This window comes from Eptesicus fuscus, chromosome 3, assembly GCF_027574615.1.
Source record: "Eptesicus fuscus isolate TK198812 chromosome 3, DD_ASM_mEF_20220401, whole genome shotgun sequence".
NCBI lineage: Eukaryota > Metazoa > Chordata > Mammalia > Chiroptera > Vespertilionidae > Eptesicus > Eptesicus fuscus.
Genome location: NC_072475.1, coordinates 2,645,572 through 2,667,794, shown reverse-complemented (window position 1 = coordinate 2,667,794; position 22,223 = coordinate 2,645,572). Strand labels below are relative to the sequence as shown.

General features: G+C 60.4%; 1 protein-coding gene across 2 annotated transcripts in view; it reads left to right on the top strand.

The window, feature by feature from the left end:
• RUNX1 (RUNX family transcription factor 1) overlaps positions 1 to 22,223 on the top strand; it is a 188,925-nt gene that overhangs the window by 16,452 nt on the left and 150,250 nt on the right. The gene's annotated exons all lie outside the window — the stretch shown is intronic.

Below are 22,223 nucleotides of genomic sequence, written 5' to 3'. Positions count from 1 at the left end.
CGTGGCCAACAGACTCGCCCAAGGTCACACAGCTGGAAGTGTCAGGGCTGAGTTCCACGCTAGCCCGGCTTTGCCTCTTGAGGGCTTAGCCACAGAACCGTGCATACTCTCAAGAGATGGTCTTCTAGAGAGGGTGTGACCTGGGCACTCATGTCCTTTGGAATACGTTCTAAACAGGTTCTTCGTCTCTAAGGACAGGTGTCGTGGGAAGTAGGACCCTGACTTGATGATGGCAGAGCCCTCAGCTCCTTGGAGACCGTGTTAGAGAACACAGAGCCCTTATTCTGACCCGGCCGGGCCCGGTTTGAATAACTCCTCCCTTTCACAGTGGGGCTGCCAGCGTGGCTCTGAGGGAGACTTGAAATCTAGAAGAGAGGGAATAAAGAAAAACCAGATAATGGCTTCAAGGGCCTGCAGAGAACGGAGGAGTTAATAAAAATGTGGGCAATCTACATGCTACCTGCAAATCCGTTCTGGGAGGGCGCCTCTCCGTGCTCTGCACAATGTCCATGGCTCCCAGGATGGCTGGCAGCCGGGTCATTGCGGCCACCCAGCGGGGTTGTTGTTCAGTGGACGGAGTCACTGTGCCGGCTGTAAGGGCTGGGACATGGATCTGCAAGGGGTGCTGGGGGAGCAGAGAGCAGGCCTCCCCAGAGCCCCATCACGGACATGGGTGGGCACAGTGTTCGCTCCCTGAGCAGCGGGGACCAGAGGGATACTCTGGTGACCAAGTCTTCCAGGATGCCCATTGGGAGCTCATGCAAAAAGCCACGGTCTAGTTCTGGCTCGTTTATTCAGTTCATATATCAACTTAGCACTTACGAAGATTTGTAATTCAGGGTTTTCTGTGTATAACTGTATTCTCCCAGAGACTGAATTCTTTGAGAGATATGTTCATGTCTCATTTTTCTCTCCATTCACAATACCTGGCAGGATATGAGCACTCAACAAATGTTGGATGAATGGATAATGGTTGAATGGATGGATAGATGGATGGATGATGGATGGATGGATGGATGGATGGATGGATGGATGGATGGATGAATGGATGGATGGATGATAGATGTTTGAATGGATGGATGATGGATGGATGGATGATGGATAGTTGGATGGAAGGATGGATGATGGATGGATGATGGATGGTTGGATGATGGATTTTTGGATGGATGGATGGATGGATGGATGGATGTTTGGATGGATGGATGGAAGGATGGATGATGGATGGATGGATGATGGATTTTTGGATGGATGGATGGGTGGATGGATGTTTGGATGGATGGATGGATGGATGGATGGATGGATGGATGGATGGAAGGATGGATGGAAGGATGGATGATGGATGGATGGATGGATGAGGGATGGATGGATGAGGGATGGACAGGTGAATAGGTAGAGACATGGAGCTCGAGCAGCCTTGTGCTCACTGCTGAGGTAGAAGTCTCAGTGGGTATCAGCAGAAAAGGGCATAGTCGTCTCTCCCCCCACAGAACCATGGCAGGGATCAAGTAACCCGACTTGGTTCCCCCTTAACTCCTGTGCCCAGCGAAGACCAGGCAGAAGTGAGTGGGGATATTAGGGCAAAGAGGAGCAGGCAGCAAGGGGCTGGTTCCACTTCTGTCTAGAGAGCGCCGGGCTGCAAATCCTGTGGGCGTCCCTTGTGGGAGGCCGCGCAAGTATGCAAGAAGCATGTGAGAAACACCACAGTCGGAGGGCTACTTCCTGTTCTGAGATGGTCGGTTTGTGCTTAAAGTGCATGCCTGTGAGGAGAAATAAACGTCCATGACGGAGCCTTCACAGCCACAGGCCTGACAGTGAGGGCCAGTCGCTTTCCCACAGCGTGACCTCCAAGGTGTCAAACAAAGAACAGCAAGGAGCTCCTCTGTCCCCTGCGTTCCCTCAAAGAGGCCCTTTTTAGTGGGAAAACGTCACCTTTACTTCCTGTTCAGAAAGGAAGTTAGTGGAGAAACAGAAGAGGTTTGGTATAGCTTCCAGTAGACGCGTCATTAAGTTCTCAGTCTTGCTTGTCTCGGTGAAGTCTCGCAGGACGCTGAGTGGGCACGTGGCCTGTCCCACTAAACGCCCAGCCCATCCTGCCCAGTACCCTCTCCGCTTGTGCCCAGCGCTCTGTACCTCTCAGCTGAGGGGGAAAGTCTCTTCAGCGACCTGCTGGGCAGGCGATGCTGCATGTGTGCTCCCCGTCCATCCTCAGACCTTCCGCGTCTGTGGGACAACTGCAGGCCTGATGTTCTAACCACCCCGATCATTCCCTCTGAAGCCCCTCTGCCCCTGAGCCCCCCTCAGCCAGGCCTGGGCCTCAGTCACCTGAAAGCACCCACCTCTGCCCACAGGCAGAGAAGGCAGGCTTCGTATTTGCTCCATGGAGAAATGTTCCTTATTGATCCTTTGTCCCAATAAATGCCTCCTTATCTGGGCAAACTTCATGCTTTTTCTTAAGACTTGTTCTCCTCATCCCATGATCTTCGTCGGTCTCCCTTTTTATTTACTTACGTCGTTTCTGGGAACTTCTTCCAGGGTAGACCTTTCTCCTGACCTTTCCCATTTTCTTCTCCATTCTTATCATCTTCCAATCGCTTACCTCGGCCGTTCTTGCCTGGAAGGACGGGGTGAGAGGGGAGGGGGTGATTTTGCCCCCGGGCACCGTGGCAATGTCTGGAGACATCTTTCGTTGCCTGTGGGTGGAGTAGGAAAGGTGCCCTGCTTCCAGGGGCAGAGGCCAAAGAGGCTACTGAGCGTCCCCCGATGCAGGGACACAAAGATGCGTCGGGGCCACACGGTGGGTAGTGATGAGGCTGAGAAATCCGCTCCCCGGCTCTGGCTGCAGAGGCGTGTTGCTGCCCTCTGTTCCCCCTTGGTGTTTTGCTTTCTGGGAAATGCAACCCTCCCCGTCCCTGAAGCTGGGGAGTCACCTGCTGCGGGGTAGTGGGGACCCTGGGAGGTCTTGGAAATCACGCTGGCGGTGGCCCCGGGGCCCTCCGAGCCCTTCACGGCCCAGTGTCTATTTCCTCTTACAGAGCGGGCCCTCACCTCTGCACTCGTGGAGGGCGATGGTGCCGTCCCCTTAAGCAGACGGTGTGAAGCCTATCGTAAGGGCTTTGAGTATCAGAGGAAGAGGAAGAGGCAGTTAGAAGACAAGGGAACTCAGCGTAGAAAGGCAAGGCTGGCGGGAGCACTGAGAGACGCCAGCTCGAAGGCTGGAGAGAGGGGATACGGGGAAGGAATCCTGGGAGCAGAGTCGGGGCCACCGAGCTGGTGAGGAGGTGACCCCAACAGGGACATGCCTGAAGCCAAGAAGGAAGGTGTTCCCACAGAGGCCAAACGCTTCCCTTAAGAGAGAAGTTAATGCCCGCCACTGTGGCTCAGTGGTTGAGCATTGACCCAAGAACCAAGAGGTCGCTGGTTCGATTCCAGGTCAGAGCACATGCCCAGGTTGCGGGCTTGATCCCCAGTGTGGGGCATGGAGGAGGCAGCTGATCAATGATTCTTTCTCATTATATGTCTGTCTCTCTCTCCCTCTCCCTTCCTCTCTCTAAAAATCAATAAAAACATTTTTTTTTTTAAAAGAGAGAAGCTGAGGGTTGGGGCAGCAGGTGAGCCAGGGGGCATGTGGTTGGACGGCAGTGAACGTGGCTGAAGCAGGGAATAGCCTGAACCCCCAGGAAGCTTTATCCAGGAAACACCCCTGGGCTGAGCGGCAGGAAACCCTGCGTTACTGGCACCTCCTGGGTGCTGGGTCCTCCCGGCTCGCCATACATCACCCCGCTTAGCCCCGCTGGTGCCTTATGAGGCGATATTCTTAAGCTGACCTTGAAAGTGAAACCATGGCGTTTAGAGAGCAGAAACAAGAAATCTGAAGCTTAGAATGAAACCCGGGTTGCATGGCCCACAGGCCTAGCTGTGTGGGGATTAAAACCAAGTATCGTTGACAGCCTTCCGCTAACTTGTTACTCTACTACGCCCCTTCTTTTAACCTGCATCTGTGACGCACTGAGGTTCCCTCCAGCCTCAGCCTGGAGGTGGGCGTCAGCGTGGACCACCCCACCGGGGCCAGGAGGAGGCGGGGGGAGCAGAGAGGCAGTGAGGAGGGGCCATCCGAGAGCTCCATCCTCGGGGAGGGGAGTGAAAGGCCGACCTCTGTCCTTGGGTTCACTGATCTGAGCGTCTAGATTGCAAGTGGAATGGAGCAGGTACCTAACAAAACGGAATCCCTTCCCCACGTCAGACAGCAGACAGATGAGCCGGGGTCCGTACCCCGTCTTCCCGCTTCCTCGGAGTCTTGCATGAGCTTCTCAGCAGGTCCTCAGCCCTCTCACCCCCACGCCCGTTGCCCCTCCCAGCTCCTTCGGATCCCAGAGCCACATCTGGCTGCTCAGCCCTCGGGAGCCATGCGAGCAGTGACCCATCCGTAAGCGAAATGCCTGGTGGACGTGCGCAGGCCCGGGGTGAGGCCAGGGCCTGGAACACAGAGATCACGTGCACGGAACCGCCCTCGGGGAGCTTTGCCCCCCTCACAGATGCGGACCCGCCCGTGCACGCAGGGAGAATTGAAAAGTGAAACACGGGAGCCGTCCCAGACCAGGACGGGCCGAGGCTGCGGGGAAGCGGTGGTTTCAGGGGGGCTCAGCGGGCAGAGCCCTTCCATTCGGGCTGGGGGGACGCAGGAGATGAGCGAGCGAGTGAGCAAGGCAGCCAGAGGGCTGGGGGCTGGGGTGCTCGTGGGCACGAAGAGGGCACCTCAGCGCCCGAGGGGGCCGCGACGTGGAAGCCAGACCTGCGAGCGCCGCCACAGGAGGCTGGGCTGAAGGTGCCCACGGGGCCCTAACCTGGCAGCCGTCACAACCCCGGGCCCTGAAGACCGCGAGAGGCGGGGGCCACGCACGGCGCCGTCCTGGCCCTCGGACCCCCGTCGTCCCTTGACAATTGCTCTGTGACGGGAAGACAGGCCGGTTGGGGTGAAGTGAAAAGGAAATCGTCATGAGCCGTCGGGGTGAGGCGAAGGTTAGCGGAAGGCATCTCTCCGCCCGCCGCCGGCCCTCCCCGGGGACCTGGACGTCAGAGGCGGCGCGGCCTCTCGTGACTCACTCGCAGGCTGTGCGCTTCCACGCCCGGCTCCCAGGTCACAGGTCAGACCTGCTGCTAATTATGGGGCTCGGACACCCCTGGGGTGAAGGCAATGCCACGCGCGCCGGAGGTTAGTCTGAGCTCACGCTGGGCCTCGAACCCTCCAATGCAGGCTCCGCACCCTGCACAGCGCGGGCTGGCATGCGCGTGCGGGAACTCGGACCCCGAGGTGCATGTGTTCATCAGGAGAGACCCTGACTGGCTTGGGGGTTTCGGTGTGTTTCCATGCGTTTCCCACATCTCGCCCCTCCCCCGCCACCTCCTGGCTCAGAACCTGAGTCCCCGGAGACGTGCCCAATGGGGATCCTGAAACCCCTCGGCTCTCTCGAGCTTTCCTGCCCTCTGGAGCGTGAAGGAGTTTCCTTTTCCGTGAGCGAGGCGGCTGGTGCAGAACCGGCGCCCGGGAGTACATCCGCTGGGGAGATGCCGCTCCCGCTGGGAGCCGCTGGGCTGCGGAGCCCTCTGCATGTGGCTTGTAGCCTCGACGAGGGCTCTCCACAAGCCGTCTATGGATGCCTGGCCGGCGTGGCTCAGTGGTTGAGCATCGACCTATGAACCAGGAGGTCGCCGTCCGATTCCAGGTCAGGGAACATGCGGGCTCGATCCCCAGTGTGGGGTGTGCAGGAGGCGGCCGATCCATGATTCTCTCTCATCATTGATGTTTCTCTCCCTCTCTCTCCCTTCTTCTCTGAAATCAATAAAAATATACGTTTTAAAAAAAGAAATCTATGGAGGACGGTCAGACAGGCGTCTCCCGCAGCCCTGCACTCAGAGGGTGGCTTTGGGCGGCAGCTGCGTGACCCTGGACCTCGTAGGCGTGCGGCGCCTCAGGCCCAGCCCACAGCTGCGAAATTGTCACAGAAGCCCCGGGCGTTTGCACGCACGTTAAAGTCTGGGGAGCATCGTCCTCCACAGGCACCCTGCCCCCACGATTCGGGCCTGTCTGCCAGGAGGCTTGTGGAGCCGGGCGATGGAGTCCGTTGGCTGCAGGGGTGAGGGGGGCCCCGCCTCGCCCCCTCCTGCCTCTCGCCCCTCCGGGGGCTGCACCTGCAGGCGGGTTGCTTTTCTGGAAAGCCTCTAGCAGCCCCCCTCCCCCGCCCGCCGCTGGGGTGGGGCTCACTACCTCTTGTCTCTCGAAGAGCCGGGATGCTGACAGCCTCAGAGGGAGGCATCCTGTTTGTCGAAAAATAAACCGGCAGTTGAAGCAGGGTTGCGAGAGCGAGAAAACCGCAGGCCTGCGCGCCGCTGATAACACGCGGGCGGCAGCTTTTGCAGAAGTTCCGTCGCCGCTGCAGCGCCCGCTCCCGGCCCGCGCCACCGCCTCCTTTCCTGTCTCTGCAGCCTGCCCCCCGGTTCTGGCTGTTGCTTTCTGCGTGCACCTCTCTTTCAGTTGCTTCACCCCCTTTTTTTTTTCCTAAAGGACCCCCTCGCTGCCCCGCCTGAAGGGACAGACCGAGGACTCCTCCCCGGCGGCTACACGCGGGTACGGGCTGAAATGACAGCCGTCGCGCACGCGGCACAGTTTAAAAGAAGCCGAAATCGCTTTTCCTTCTGCAGTACGGAATGCTTTGGCCTGGCTTAAAAAAAAAATAAAATAAATAACAAAAAGGAAAGAAACAAAGAAAACGCCATCCGGCTGAGACGTGTCATACGCGTCCTGTGTGAAAGGCACCGGCGTCCAGCACCCAGCTTGCGTCCTGTCCTGGAGCAAGCCGGCCTGGCCCGGTTCCATGCGGTGAAGCGCTCATCGCCAGCCTTCCCCTTTGGGGGGTATTAAAAGCTCCTTCCCCATCTGCCTGTTATCAGATAAGCAAAGCAGATGAGAAGTCCGTGGGTAACCACAGGTGCAACCACAGTATTAGCTGGAAACCAAGCGACTTGACCTCCGAGGCAAAGGCTGTAATTGAGAATTAACCTGAAAATAATTTCACACAAGCGGTAGAACACCGTGTTCTCCAATAAGAGCATAAAAAAGAATAACCCGAGAGGGAGGGAGGGAGGGGGAGAGAGAGAGAGAGAGAGAGAGAGGAGAGAACATCTGCAGCCACAGAAAATGGACCCCGTTGGGGTTGACTGAGAGCCCACGGGGGGACCAGCACCCGGGTCCGATCTTGCAGGGGCCTCTCAGCTGCCCAGCCTCAGGCTGTCTTCCTGCACTTTCATATCTGCTTCTCTGGTTCTTCTTTGTCCAAAAGCACAGGATGGAAAGAGCCCACGTACATTCCTGTCTCCCTGTGCTGGAGGCTTGGTTCCCGGGTGAATAAGGAGCTACTTATGGTTAAGGTTTCAAACTCGCCGACTCCCCTGTCGGCAGTTCCTCGGGGAACATCCCTCCTCACCCTCCTTATCTTCGCCTTTCCTTTCTCGTCCATCTCATGCACAGCCGCTCGCTGAGCTGCCCTGTTCTCCTGGTTGGAGCTGCTTGGCGCTTGATCCCAGGAAAGAGAGTCCCGTGCTTTTGGGCTAATCCAGGTACAGACTTCAATGATGACGAGGCCAACTTTATCATGAAATAAAGGAGTGGACCCCCAAGTCCGAGGATGGTTAATGCTTGGGGAATAGGAGAGGGAGCCCGGGCCTCCTGAGCCAGGTACGACGGTCAAGGGCACAGTCTAATGGGCACGTCGCTGGCCCTTGAGGCTGGTGTAGGCCTGGGACACCGGGGGCGGTAGGACGCTGGCCACGAAGGGCCTTGAACGTATGTGGGAGGAACTTTCTCTCTTTCCTGGGCAGCGACCCAAATCGAGGCGTTATTATTTTCGTTATTCACTTTGCAGACCTCGTTGAAATGTCCTTAATGGGCTTCTTCCTCGTTGAAGCAGGACCATAAACCGATGAATACAGAGGTTATGACAAGAAAGCCATAGCCCGGGTTGCAACGCTACGTCTGGGGTCACACGTCTGGGATGGCGGTGGCCGGCAGAGCGGCCTCCCAGCGGCTCCCTGACTGTTTTCCGGCGTCGGGGGGGCCGCTCTTTTGAAGCGACTCCCCGGCTCAGTTTATTGGTGGAAGGAGTAAGACGGCCTCCTGACTGTGAGGTCGCGCCTCCTTTCTGACCGGGACAGGTATGGCCGGCTTCACCAGCCACCTTCTAGATCACTCCGTCTCGGTCTCAGGTGGCTTCTGGCTGTTTCTAAAATCGATCGAGCCCATTGCCGGCATTCCAGACACGGTGAGCATTCCGGGGAATGTATGCTCCATTTCCGTTTCTCGTGAGGTGGCACTTTCTAGACGTGGGCAAACCAACCCGAACAGCCACCCACTGTGCTTCTCACCGCATCTGTGCGGCCAGCAGGCACCTGTGCCCCCCGCTGGGGAAGACCGCGTGCCGGCCGGTCCTTCTGTGCCGCCCAGGCTCCCGGGGGGCGCGTCTGGGAGGAAGTGATGACAGCTTCCATAGAGAAGGCAAACGTACGCTGTTCATTTATATACTGGAGGCCCGTTGCACGAAGAGATTCATGCAATAGGCCTTCCTTCCCTTGGCTTCCAGCACCGGTTTTCCTCTCCGGCACCCGGGACCCAGGCCTTCGCTCCGGCCAGAGTCTGCCATCTTCGTCTTCGCTGCAGACTCTGGAGTCTGCAGTCTTGTCTTCACTGAGGCACTCCGCTCCTATAGATCCCTCCGCCCCCCGCCCTCCCTCTCATAGCAGGTGTCCTGCCCTGCACAGCCACTCCACACCTGGAGCAGCTGGGTGGCCGCCATCTTTGGCCTTCTCATTTGCATACTCACTCTGATTGGCTGTGGGCGTAGTGGAGGTACGGTCAATTTACATGTTTGTCTATTATTAGGTAAGATATGCATTTATTGAGTTCAGGGAGGAAGGGAGGGGGATAGGGAGATAAGAACATCAATGATGAGAGAGAATCATTGATTGGCTGCCTCCTGCACTCCCCCTACTGGGGATCGAGCCTGCAACCCGGGCATGCTTTCCAGTTCTTTCTTGGCCGTATACACACATCGAATCGCTTGGGGGAGAACGTGGCTCGCTCCGTCGTTTCTCATATTTGAAAAGTCTGAATTTGGGGAACCCGAGGCAGCCCTGCGGGCCCGAAACTGGGGAGACCCGCTGTCGGCCGCACGGGTCCCTAGTTTGTCACGCAAATGCCGTCTTCCCGATGAGCACCCTCCGCTAGAACATTCTGGATGCAGGAGGAAGTTGGCCTGTGATCAGCAGAGGGACTGCGCAGGCGTCCCCTGGCAGGGGCCGTGTGAGCTGGCCCCGGTTCTGGGGATGGTCAGCTGCTACAGGGCTGGTTCATGATGCCCAGGCAGAGGCTGTTGTTGGGGTGTCACCCCCTTCCTGGGAGAGCGTTGAGAACAGGGTCTCGCTCATCCTCTGGGGCACGGAGGATGGAGGTGTGCAGGGTGCCCGCGGTTGCTTCCTGCCATTGCAGAGCGGTTTCCCCGGCGGTCATACTACCGGTGCTTTCCCCAAGAACTTCAGGACTTGTGAGGGCACACTGCATCCTTTTTCTTTCCCAAGCATGAGCATTTATAGCCACGTGTTGCAAAGTTCCCCGGGCATTACCACTACTATACCAGACCTTCTATAGACACAAAGGGGGGCTACGGAGCTTCTCCCCGCCCCCCCCCCACACACACACACACATTGTTGGACAAAAGACACAGGTGGGATAGTTGGCAGCATTCCAGAAGTGCAGGCAGCCATGCTGGGCAGTTAAGGACGAGAGCTCAGGTGATCGACTGGACCCAGAAACGGTTCTGAAATGACCACACGGGCCCGCAGCCCGCGGGCCACAAGGACAGAGTCTGTGCGTGTCCCCGGGTAGAAGGCAGGGCTTTCTAACCTAGAGTGAGGCACACGGACGGGGTGAGGGTGGGGGGCCCGCTCACAGGTACCAGGGAACTCAGCGCGGGGTTTCCACGGAGGAGGCACCTGCCCACCAGGTGTGCCTACTGAGCACAGAGGCCGGAGCAGGCGTCCTCAAACCACGGCCCGCGGGCCACATGCGGGTGTTTTTGCCGTTTTGTTTTTTTACTTCAAAATAAGATATGTGCAGTGTGCTTAGGAATTTGTTCATAGTTTTTTTTTAAACTATAGTCCGGCCCTCCAACCGTCTGAGGGATAGTGAACTGGCCCCCTGTTTAAAAAGTTTGAGGAGCCCTGGGCTGGAGGAATCTGGGGGCATCTATTGAGCGCCTGCTGTATTCCAAGCCCTGGACCAAAGGAGAGTTCTACCTGCATCACCTCCCGTTAACCTCGCAGGAGCCTATGGGGGACGCTGTCCCATTAACCTCGCAGGAGCCTATGGGGGGACGCTGTCCCATTTTAGAGAAGACAGAACCACAGAACGAGGTTCCGAGAGGCGAGCAGCTGGCCCAAGGTCAGGAGCTGTGTAATAGGAGGCAGAGGGCTGAGCCCCGGTCTTGAGGCCTCCGACACGCGAGCTGTCTGTTTTCCTCCACCCGAGCAGCCAGCAGCGATTACAGAACCACTGCGCGCAGTAGGTCAGCCTTGTGGTGAGTTGTCTCATTCCCAGAGCGCTGGGCGCGGAGGAGGCCAGCTTCAGCGCTGCCCGCAGCCTGGGCCTGGACTCAGCCACGCGCACTGGCAGCGTCTTGCCTGCCGTGGGGCAGAGCTTGGGGGCCGGGCACCGGGGAACCACCTGATGTGCGACGCTGCCTGGGACTGGCCTCGGGCGGAGCTCACTGTCACCCCATCACTCTCCACCAGGGTGCACGGGGCCTTCTCTGCACGGGTCAAGGTGGGGTGTGGCTGGTGACGTGGGGGCTGGAGCGACCTTGCAAGCTGTACACCCCGACAACAGCTTCCCCCTAAGAGCACGGGTGAGTCGGTGCTAGAGCCCAGGAGTTTTCCATTAAAATCAGGTTATAGTGGGAATTGGGGTTACAGGCAGCCCCCACCCTCCCGACTGCAGAGAAATGAAGAGCCGGTCCTCAGGTGAAGGCACTGCTTGGAGGAGGGAGGCCCTCCCCACCTGAAAGGGCCATTAAAACAGGCAGAGCGCCCCCTCCCCCCTCTTCTCCTGCTCATCCCCCCTCCCCTCTCTTCCCCTGCTCACCCCCTCCCCTCTCTTCTCCTGCTCACCCCCCTCTCCCTCTTCTCCTGCTCACCCCCCGCCCCCCTCTTCTCCTGCTCACCCCCCTCCCCCCTCTTCTCCTGCTCATCCCCCCTCCCCTCTCTTCTCCTGCTCACCCCCTCCCCCCTCTTCTCCTGCTCACCCCCTCCCCCTCTTCTCCTGCTCACCCCCCTCCCCTCTCTTCTCCTGCTCACCCCCTCCCCTCTCTTCCCCTGCTCACCTCCCTCCCCTCTCTCCTGCTCACCCCCTCCCCTCTCTTCTCCTGCTCACCCCCCTCCCCTCTCTTCTCCTGCTCACCCCCCTCCCCTCTCTTCCCTGGCGTCTCCCCGCTGGGCCCTCCGAGGGCAGGCTTCCCAGGCCTCCCAAAGGAAGCCACACCCCAGGATGGCCTGCTGCCCTCCCAGCCCAGGCCAGAGGTTTTGTAGCCCAAATCACAGGGCGGCTGCGACGAGCCTGTGCACAGGGACGGTTCTCCTCCCGCGGTCCCTCTGAGCAGTGCTCGTTGCTTCCAGTGATGACATCTGACGGCAAAGGGAAGCACGCTCACAGTGGTTTTGCGTTTAATCTGGGTCCTTCCCCTAAGAGCTGGGTGGGCCCGGGAAGTCCCTGACCCCTCCTCGGCGGCAGGAGGGGACGTCCCCAGGGTGGCCTTCGCATGGTCTCTGGAACAGGATCTTTCTGCTGCCCGTGAGCTCCCTCTACGAGAGTTGCAAGGCCACTTTAGTACCTTAAAGGCACTGAGAAGGTCTGCAGTAATAAATGTCCGACTCTTGTTTAACTCTGCTCCTCAAACCACTTAACAAACCCTCCTCTTTCATTTTATTACTAGAGGCCCGATGCACGAAGTTCATGCAAGGGGCTCGGCACCCACCACCATGGCAGCCGCCTCTGCCTGGGCCCCCGCTGCCGCGGCTTCATCTGGAAGGTCGTCCGGAAGGACGTCCGGAAGGACATCCGGTCTAATTAGCATATTACGCCTTTACTATTATAGATTTTTTTTAGTAACCCTTATTAATACCTCATGACACACACCGGCTGGGATTTGCTGAGCAGATGGCAGGGAGGGAGGTCTGTTTATGATCTTCTCGTTTGGAAATGAATCTACTGAGCAGCCTCAGAGAGGCGGGGAGGAAACCCCGCTCCAAAGGGGACTGACTTTTAAAAGCGCTCTCGCTCCTCTCGCTCCTTTGGTTCCGAGAGCGGGTCTTGCAAGGAATTGCACAGAAGGGAGCAAAGCGGAGGCATCCGGCCTCACTCCTGTGGGCCGGTTCTCACGGCCCCGGGGAGGGGCAGCCCGCCTGCCTGTGGGGCAGCAGCCTGGGGGTGCCAAGCAGGGGCGCCCGAGGCATGACTCTCCCAGGCCTTCGCACCCGGGTGGGGGCGGGGGGAGCTAGCCTGACCCGCTTTGCCCAGGCCCCGCCCCGGCCCGGTGCCTGCGGGCTCCCGCCCTGACCCACAGCCCCCTGCGTGCAGCCTGAGGCGGCCGCGGGGACCTCAGCGGCAGTGCCACCGGCAGCGCCAGTGGAACCCGTTCACCTCCACGGGGGTGGGAGGACGTTGGCGCTCAGGTTCCTGCGAAGGAGGCCTGATTCCCAGTTTCCTCTTCGGCGTGAAACCCGCATTAAACAGCAAGTTCGGGGAAAGAAGGGTCCGGAGGGTGGGGATGACAGGATTGACTCGAACTTGGCCACAAAACGCCACTGTCTCTCTAAAGTCGTTTAACTTCACTTTTCTGCCTGAATAATTACACAACACTGCTGTGGTTGGGGACGATAATGAAGGGAGCCGGTGTCGACGTGGGCGTGGCCACTGGGATCACGTGTTTACACACATGCTGTTCTATGGCCGGTTTGCCTCCGGCGGGCATGGCAAGAACTGTTATTTAGGTCAGGGATCAGCAAACGGCAGCCCCTGGGCAAACCTGGCTCTCCCTCCGATTTTGTAAGTAAAGTTTTATTGAAACAGATGTGCTCGTTGCCTAGGGTTGCTTTCTGGCTATGACAGTGGAGCTGAGTCGTTCTGATAGAGACGCCGTCCACAAAGCCCGGAATATTCACTGTCTGACCTTGACCAGAGAAGTGCACTGGCCCTGGTTGATGTCCTACTGTGCGGTACGACTGGACCCGCCTCCTTCGTCCCTCTGCCCTGTGAGGGGCCAGGCCTTAGTACTCATCTCAGCGTACAGATGGGTGAATAAGTCTCGTCAAGGTCAGCGTCGTGTCCAAGGTCACGCTGAGTGTCTGTGAGGAGGAGCTGACGTCTGAGATCTGAAATCGGGGTTTTGTCATTTCTAGCTGCAAACGGCGGCTTTCATTCTTCCCTTCTTAGCGTCTTACCAGCTAGCGCCCGTCAGTCCCTCCCACGTTCCCCTCACAGGCCCCTCCCTGGGTGAGCGGGGTGCGGTGATGGGGTGATGACCCCCAGGGGCTGCCCGCCTGCGTCCTGTGTGCAGACATGAAACAGGGAGACGGCATCTCGCTCATTCGGGGCTCGGTCCATGGGGAGCTGACACCCGGAACGTGCTGCCCTCGCAGTCACCCTTCCGTCGGGGGTTCCGGAGCCTGAAACGCCGTCAGAAACCCCCGCGAGGCCTGCTCTGAGAGCCTCTTCATCGATGGGGCCCTGAGCTCCAGGCGTGGGGGCCCTTCTGAAGCCTGTAGACCTGGTAGCACCCCTGAAAAGCCACTCCTGAAACAAGCCCCGCTGTCATTGTGTCAACGTGCCACCTGCGTTTCCCTCCCAGGCACAGGAAAGGCGGCGTCCGGTGGCCATGGGAGCGCCTGGCACCCTGGCCAACAGGAGCCTCCTGGGAATGTCATTATTGACATGGAAATAGGGCTCCTGGGGCAGAGCACCGAGCCCCCCGCACAAATCACAGGCGAACACGCCGACCGGTCACGTTAAGCCTCGCTATTAAATTTGAACCTCGTGTTAGACACGGGGGATTAAGCCGACGATCATATTCACTTCAGCAAACTATTAAAAATCCTAATCCAGGGTTCGTTCCTGAGCGGCGACCTCCTGAATCCCGCAGCACCTGCCGGGAGACATCCAATCGCCCGCCGCCGCGCGGAGAGGCACACCGAAGGGGGAGCGGGCCGGTGACTCACGTTACAGGCCAGCTGCGCTCCAGAATCCGTTAAGCTTCGGGTCCAGATCTCCTTTTGTGGCTTTTCACAGACTTTATTTGAACAGAGAAATTACAACAGCCTTGCCCACATGAAAGCCGGGGCAGGCAGCGGGCTGGTGGGGAGGGTGCCCAGAATTTGACTCCCCTCCCAGACAGAAGGCGAGGGCGCCCGCCAGCTTTCTCTTTTGTTTCACGGTCATCGGCGCGCGCCTGCTCCCTCCGCTCCCGCGAGGAGGGCGTGTGTCCGTGGGCCTGTCCGTGGGACAGCCGGCCGAGGATTCCCCCAGGCCGTGGGGACCGGGGGGGGGGGGGTAAAACCTCAGCACCCCTCTTTCTCGGCTTCCTTTGGTCAATGCCAAGCTGCTTGGGGTTCTTCCCTCCGTTCCAGCCCCCGGCGGGGTCCACCTTATCCCAGCACGTGGTCACGGTCTCTGCGGCGGGCAGCAGCGTCTAGTCCAGACCGGACACACTGGTGACCCCAGGGGACGGCTCCCGGGCCAGGGGCGGCTGTCTCGGTGCCGGAGCTGGGAGGGAGAGGACTTTGCAGGGACGTGGCCAGGGCAGTGAGTCACATGTGCCATGGCCTGGACGGGAAGGCCGAGAAGGTGAGGATGTCAGTCATTCCTGAGCCACAGTAGCCTGAGGCCATTTTTCGTGTAGGACACTCTGCGCGTATGTCTGTGTGTAGGTGTGTGTGTGTGTGTGTATCTGTATGTGCATGTGTATCTCTGTGTGTATGTTTGTGTACGTGTGTGGATCTGGGTGTGCATGTGTGCGGATCTCTGTGTGTGTGTGTGTGTATCTGCATGTGCATGTGGATCTCTGTGTATATGTGTGTGGATCTGGGTGTGCATGTGTGTGGATCTGGGTGTATGTGTGTGTGTATCTGTGTGTGTATGTGTATGTGTGTGTGTCTGCATGTGCATGTGTATCTCTGTGTGTATGTGTGTGGATCTGGGTGTGCATGTGTGTGTATCTGTGTGTATGTGGATCTGCGTGTTTGTGTGGATCTGTGTGTGTATGTATCTGTGTGTGCGTGTGTGTGTATGCATGTGGCTCTGCATGTGTGTGTATCTGTGTGTGTCTGTATGTATCTGTGTATATGCATGTGGATCTGCATGTGTGTGTATCTGTGTGTGTGTGTCTGCGTGTGTATGTGTATGTATCTGTGTGTGCGTGTGTGTGTATGCATGTGGCTCTGCATGTGTGTGTATCTGTGTGTGTATGTGTGTATGGATCTGTGTGTGTGTGTGTGTGCACTCCCTGCTTGGGATGGTGTGCCGGCCATCCTTCCGCTCGCCCACGCACTGACCATTTAACAGACTTTTATTGGGCGTCCCTCTCCCCCGGGAAGTGCCCAGAGCCGGGGAGAAAGGAGCCCACGAAGCACGCAGATGAGGCCATTCTCACCCGGGGCTGCGCCTCCGTCACGTGTGCAGCAGGGCTGTGCTCGGTGATGGCGTCGTTGGGTCTTGGGCCTCCGCTTATTTCAACGTCAAGAAGGAAAAGATGCTGGAAAGCAGATGAGCGAGCGGATTACGTTTCTGGCAGTGGTTACCGGGGGCTCTGGGTATTGTCAAAAGTTATTTCCCTGAAGTTTATGGCGCAGTAAGGCCTCGCCATTGGGCTGAATGTGGGGGCGGGGCTCGGAGCCAGACCGGCCATGTGGCTGTCGTGGCCCTGAAGCCAGAGCTGAAACAGACGCAGCCGAACGCGCCCCGCCGCACTGAGCCATCGCAGGACCCACTCCCGCCCCCGCCCCCGGGAGCCCCCGTGTGAACACGCAGGGTTTTCCCGGACATTCTGACGAGGGAGTGGTTCGTGTGACACGTCAGCGTGAGCCGATGGGACTGAAGTTTGGGAGCAGTGTGCACTCGTGTGCGCACTCACTGCACACGAGGAAACTGAAGCATAGACGTGCTAAGCTATTGCCCGGCCGGCGTGGCTCAGTCAGTGGTTGAGCGTCAACCTGTGAACCAGGAGGTCACGGTTCGATTCCCGGTCAGGGCACAGGCCCGGGTTGTGGGCTCCCTCCCCAGTGTGGGGCGTGCAGGAGGCAGCCGATCCATGAGTCTCTCTCCTCATTGATGTTTCCATCTCTCTCCCTCTCCCTTCCTCTCTGAAATCAATCAAAATTTAAAAAAAGAAACGATAATCTATCTGGCCGAAATCCATATGTAGTTAGTGTCAACGTTTTAACAGCCAGGAAAATGAGAACCCAGAGACGCATCCTGGAAGCATTTGACGTCCTTGACTTTTCCTCCCTGGATGAGCTGCATCCCTCTGAGTCAGGAGTGTCTGGTCCCTCCTTCGGATGCAGGCTGAGCCAGGGATGCCAGAGCCGGGCCACGTGCTGTGCATAGTGGGGGTCCGTGGCGCCCCGGCTGGCCTGGCCCCGTGGAGCACGGGCCGTCTCGGTGCCCCTGACTGTCCCTGGCACCCGGCCAGGCACCGGGTAGGGTCCTACGTGCGTGGGCCACGTCCCGGGACAGCAGGAGGTGCAATCAGTACGTAAATGGCGTTGACTCTGAAGAATCTGACCAAGCGTCACGGTCTCGCGCCTCCAGAACATCGCGGTGAACCGCCCGCGGCTGGTTTGTGCAAAACGCTGCTCCTCCCCACGGCTGGCCCGCCGGGCGCAGGGAAGACATGGGGAGGGACTCGCTCCCCTCTCCAAACCACGCAGCCTTCCCGGCCCGTGTGGGTCTTCACACATATGACCGGGGGAGAAGGGTGTCCTCACGTCAGCTTTCCCTGGCGACCGTGTGATTTCCAGAATAAAAGCATCATGGGAATCGATGGCCCGCGGCCGCAGAGCTGCACAGGTTGAAGGACATGGCAGGCCCCTCCCCACCCCCCCGCCACGCGGATCGCGTTTCCCTTCAAAGCGGCCCCACATTCTTTAGGCTGACGGGGCGACCACCGATAATTGCCTGTAATTCAACCCGCACACGCCCGCCCGCGCTCCTGAAAGGCAGGCGTCAGCCGCTCCCGTACAGCCGGGCCTCGAGCCTTTCTGCTGCTTTTTCTCTCCCCCCCCCCCGCCCCCGCCCCTGGGGATGGGGGCTCTTTCCTGGGAAGTGCTGTCTGACATCTTAATGTCAGTGTAATTTCATCTTCCGCCCGCGCCGTCCCCACCCCGGCCTCGCTGGTCACCGGGGTCGGTGCGGTGGGAGCGGCCGGGCCGCCTCGGGCACCTGTCGGCCTGTGAGGATGGGGAGGCGGTGCGGGCGGTGGGTAGACAGCCCCGAGCACCCCTGGGCTCACTGCCCCTGTGTATATAGTTTATTGATGTCAGAGAGGAAGGGAGAGAGAGAGAAAGACAGAGAAACATCCATGATGAGAGAGAATCATTGATGGGCTGCCTCCTGCACACCCCACACTGGGGATGGAGCCCACAACCCAGGCATGTGCCCTGACCGGGAATCGAACCCTGACCTCCTGGTTCATAGGTCAGCGCTCAACCACTGAGCCCCGCTGGCCAGGCTGAAATACTCTTGAAATGCCCAGAAAGTCTGCCTTGGAAGACGTGCACAACGTAATATTTTTTTTCCCCTTTTTCTTCTTAAATGCTCCCTTCGTCTGCCCCCTCTTGATCCATCCTCACGGAATCCTCCCCGGGAGCCTGGGCAGCGATCCCTCCGACAAGCGGGACGCGTTCCCCTCTGACGCTGACGCCTCTCCCCGCGTGTCCTGAGCACCTGTCGGATGAGGGCGGGCACCCGGGCCACTTGTCACTGGGGAAGGAGGGTTGGGACAGAAGTGACGAAATCACCGAAGTATGAAGGAAGGCCACCCCTGGGTGGGGAGGTCATGCTGCTGGCATGCGTGATACCGACACAGAACCAACCTAAACATGTTGCTCATGGCGCCGTGAACACGCCCCCGGCGTGGGAGGGTCGGTCCATAGGTCTGCTGGGGCTGGGAGGGGCTGGGCCGTGTGTGGCGGGAGCAGATTGTCACTGCACCCTGGAATGACTCCGAACTCCCCCACGCCAATGAGGGGGGAAGCAGCACCGATTATAGGCTCAGAGGGGAGAGGACACGGCACGTCCCTGCCCAACAGCCTGGCCCCGTGGTGGACAGAGGGTGGGGGAGGGGCAGGGAAAACGACGGGAATGGAGCTGCATCCATAACACGGGGCTGGGTTCGAAAGGGCTTTGGGAGCTGGGGCAGAGTGCGTGGACCCCAGGGCGTTTTCAGACTGGGACATGAACCAGCTGGGATGGTGGCCTGGGGAACGTGGGGAGTGGGGGACAGAGAGGCCCGAGGGTCCGCGTGGAGCACGTGAAATAACAGACATTAGAGAAGAAAAGTGCTGGGCGAGGGTGCTGGTCTCCAGAAGAGAGAAGAGCCCGGCCGGGGTCGCTCGGGGGTTAGGGCGTCGGCCCTCAGACTTCAGAAGGGTCTCGGGTTCGATTCTGGCCAAGGGCATGTACCTCGGTTGCATGCTCGATCCCTGGCCCCCATTGGGCACGTGTGGGAGGCAACCCATCCACGTGTCTCTCACATCCATGTTTCTCTCTGTCTCTCCCCCTCCCTTCCATCCTCTCTGAAGTCATTCAATGGAAAAAGTGTATCCTTGAGGGAAGACTAACAATGACAACAACAAAAACCATTGAGGACATTTAGTTTTAAGTCTCCACCATCCGGGTGTGTGTATGTGTAACGTGTGTGTGTGTGTGTGTGTGTGTGTGTATGTGTATGTGTGTTCGCCTCCTCCGGCGTACCCCGCTCAGATCCCCGGCTCCATGGGCATCTGGCTGCTGGAGCCACATTGTGGGTCCTTGACACGCAGAGACCGTGAGCCATGGCGGGGGGCAGTCTCATGTGGGCCTTGTCCCGGAGGCTGACGTGAGACCCGGCTGGGCCTGCCAGGGCCGATGTGAGAAACGTACCCATTGTCGAAGGCCCTGGGGAGACTTCCCAGCAGGGAAGATGCTGATCCTGTAAAGCACAATCCCAGGCCTCCTGGTGGGGCTGCAGAGGACGGGGGGGGGGGGCGGGGGGGTGACCAGCGGCCACGCATTCCAGTGGAGCAGGAAGTGACTGTCACCGTGACAGGCCATGTGACAGCCCTGCCGGGGCAGCGGGAAAAGCACACAGTAGGGTCACCCACTCAGGGAATGGGCCTGCAACTCAAAGCAAGCTGCCGAGGTGTGAGGGGAGGTCCCTCTGCAGCCACAGGCCAGGCTCTTCCTCCCGTGTAGCATCCATAGCAGGGGAGGGGGCCAGCGGGAGAGGGGGCCAGTGGGGGAGGGGGCCCAGTGGGGGAGGGGGCCCAGCAGGGGAGGGGGCCCAGTGGGGGAGGGGCCCAGCGGGGGGAGGGCCCCAGCGGGGGAGGGAGCTGAGCGGGGGAGGGGGCCAGTGGGGGAGGGGACCAGTGGGAGAAGAGGCCCAGCAGGAGAGGGGCCCAGCGGAGGAGGGAGCTGAGTGGGGGAGGGGCCCAGCGGGGGAGGGAGCTGAGTGGGGGAGGGGCCCAGCGGGGGGAGGGGGCTCAGTGGGGGAGGGGGCCCAGCGGGGAGGGGGACCCAGCAGGGAGGGGTCCCAGCAGGGGAGGGGGCTCAGTGAGGGAGGGGGCCAGCAGGGGGGGGCCCAGGGAGGGGGGGGAGGGGGCCCAGTGGGGAAGGGGCCCAGCGGGGGGGGGGCCAGTGGGGGAGGGGCCCAGCGGAGGAGGGGCCCAGTGGGGGAGGGGGCCCAGTGGGGAGGGGGCCCAGTGGGGAAGGGGCCCATAGGGGAGGGGCCCAGTGGGGGAGGGGGCCCAGTGGGGGAGGGGGCCCATAGGGGAGGGGCCCAGTGGGGGAGGGGGCCCAGTGGGGGAGGGGGCCCAGTGGGGGAGGGGGCCCAGTGGGGAAGGGGCCCAGTGGGGGAGGGGGCCCAGTGGGGGAGGGGGCCCAGCGGAGGAGGGGGCCCAATGGGGGAGGGGGCCCAGCGGAGGAGGGGGCCCAATGGGGGAGGGGGCCCAGTGGGGGAGGGGGCCCAGCGGAGGAGGGGGCCCAATGGGGGAGGGGGCCCAGTGGGGGAGGGGCCCAATGGGGGAGGGGGCCCAGTGGGGGAGGGGGCCCAGTGGGGGAGGGGCCCAGCGGAGGAGGGGCCCAATGGAGGAGGGGGCCCAGTGGGGGAGGGGGCCCATAGGGGAGGGGCCCAGTGGGGGAGGGGGCCCAGCGGAGGTGGGGGCCCAATGGGGGAGGGTGCCCAGTGGGGAAGGGGCCCAGCGGGGGAGGGGGCCCAGTGGGGAAGGGGCCCAATGGGGGAAGGGGCCCAATGGGGGAGGGGGCCCAGTGGGGGAGGGGGCCCAGTGGGGAAGGGGCCCAATGGGGGAGGGGGCCCAGTGGGGAAGGGGCCCAATGGGGGAAGGGGCCCAGTGGGGGAGGGGGCCCAGTGGGGAAGGGGCCCAATGGGGGAGGGGGCCCAGTGGGGAAGGGGCCCAATGGGGGAAGGGGCCCAGTGGGGAAGGGGCCCAGCGGGGGAGGGGGCCCAGTGGGGAAGGGGCCCAATGGGGGAGGGGGCCCAATGGGGGAGGGGGCCCAGCGGAGGAGGGGGCCCAGTGGGGGAGGGGGCCCAGCGGAGGAGGGGGCCCAATGGGGGAGGGGGCCCAGGGGGGGAGGGGGCCCAGTGGGGAAGGGGCCCAGCGGGGGAGGGGGCCCAGTGAGAGAGGGGGCCCAGCAGGAGGGGGCCCAGTGTGGGAGGGGCCCAGTGGGGGAGGGGCCCAGTGTGGGAGGGGCCCAGTGGGGGAGGGAGCTGAGTGGGGGAGGGGCCCAGCAGGAGGGGTCCAGCTGGCAAGCTGAAGGTGTGTTTAGAGTCCCACCAGCGGGTGCTGAGCAGCGAGAAGGAAGTGACTGGGATGATGGCGTCCTTCATGGGGACCACAGGTGCCGGGGCGAGGGCGGCCTGTGGAGGCTGCCTGGTGAGCAGAGTGTCTGAGCGGTTCAGAGTCGCCTGCCTGCCCGCAGTCCCCCCGCAGGACAGGGACTCCGATGCAGGTCTGCCACCCTCGGCCCCAGGCGCTTTGGGTCTGAGCCACGTGGGTAAATGGGTCCCTGTTTGAGCTTCTGGACCCTGTTTGCTAGAATAGTCTGAGGCAGCCGAAGACACTGTGGCATCAGTGGAGTGGTCCCAGCGTGGGGGTGACAGGCCCCCGTGTGGACACCTCGTCCGGGCTGTGAGGGGCGGCGTGGACAGCCGCCACCCCGATCCCAGGTCGCCCCCGTTGTCCGTTTTGGGAGGCCGCCACGTAGCACATCTCACACGTCCACTTTCTCAACGGCCAAGGGCATGGAAGCGGCTTCTCCTTTGAAGACTCTTACCCGGGGGATGAGCGAGCGCCGGTGGGTTATTTTGGGAAAATGGTGACTAAACCAGTCAATGCGAGTTGGAGGTACCACTGTGCGCCGCCCATCGCGTGTGTCGGAAAGACAGCCCTAACGCCTGCTTGTTTCATCTCCACGGAGTTGGCTTGGGTGTTTAGACACTCTCCCCCTGGACGGCGGACAGCGCGCTTGGGCCCATTAGCCTTCCAGTCTGGGGGTGGGGTGTGTTCCCGTCCCATCACCGGGGCCGCAGCCTCCGCAGCATCCTGAGGGCGTAGCTGCCCCGAGAATGGAGATGCGGGCTGCAGCCTGAGCCACTCCCCCATCCCCCCCACCCACACACACACACCCCGTGCTGTCTGACCGTAGAGACGAAGCTGGGGCCCTGCCGTCCCTGGTTCCCGGGGCAGTGATGTCATCCGCGAGCGCTCCCAGATCCACTTAAAATAAGACAGAGATGAGTCATCTCCCCTGACGACAGCGTCTCTCCTTGTCCGCTCACCATCATCAAAGTGAGCGCCATGTGGGAAGCATGTGGAGTGTAATCGGGTTGGCGCGGGGTGGCGTCTACACGGCCTGC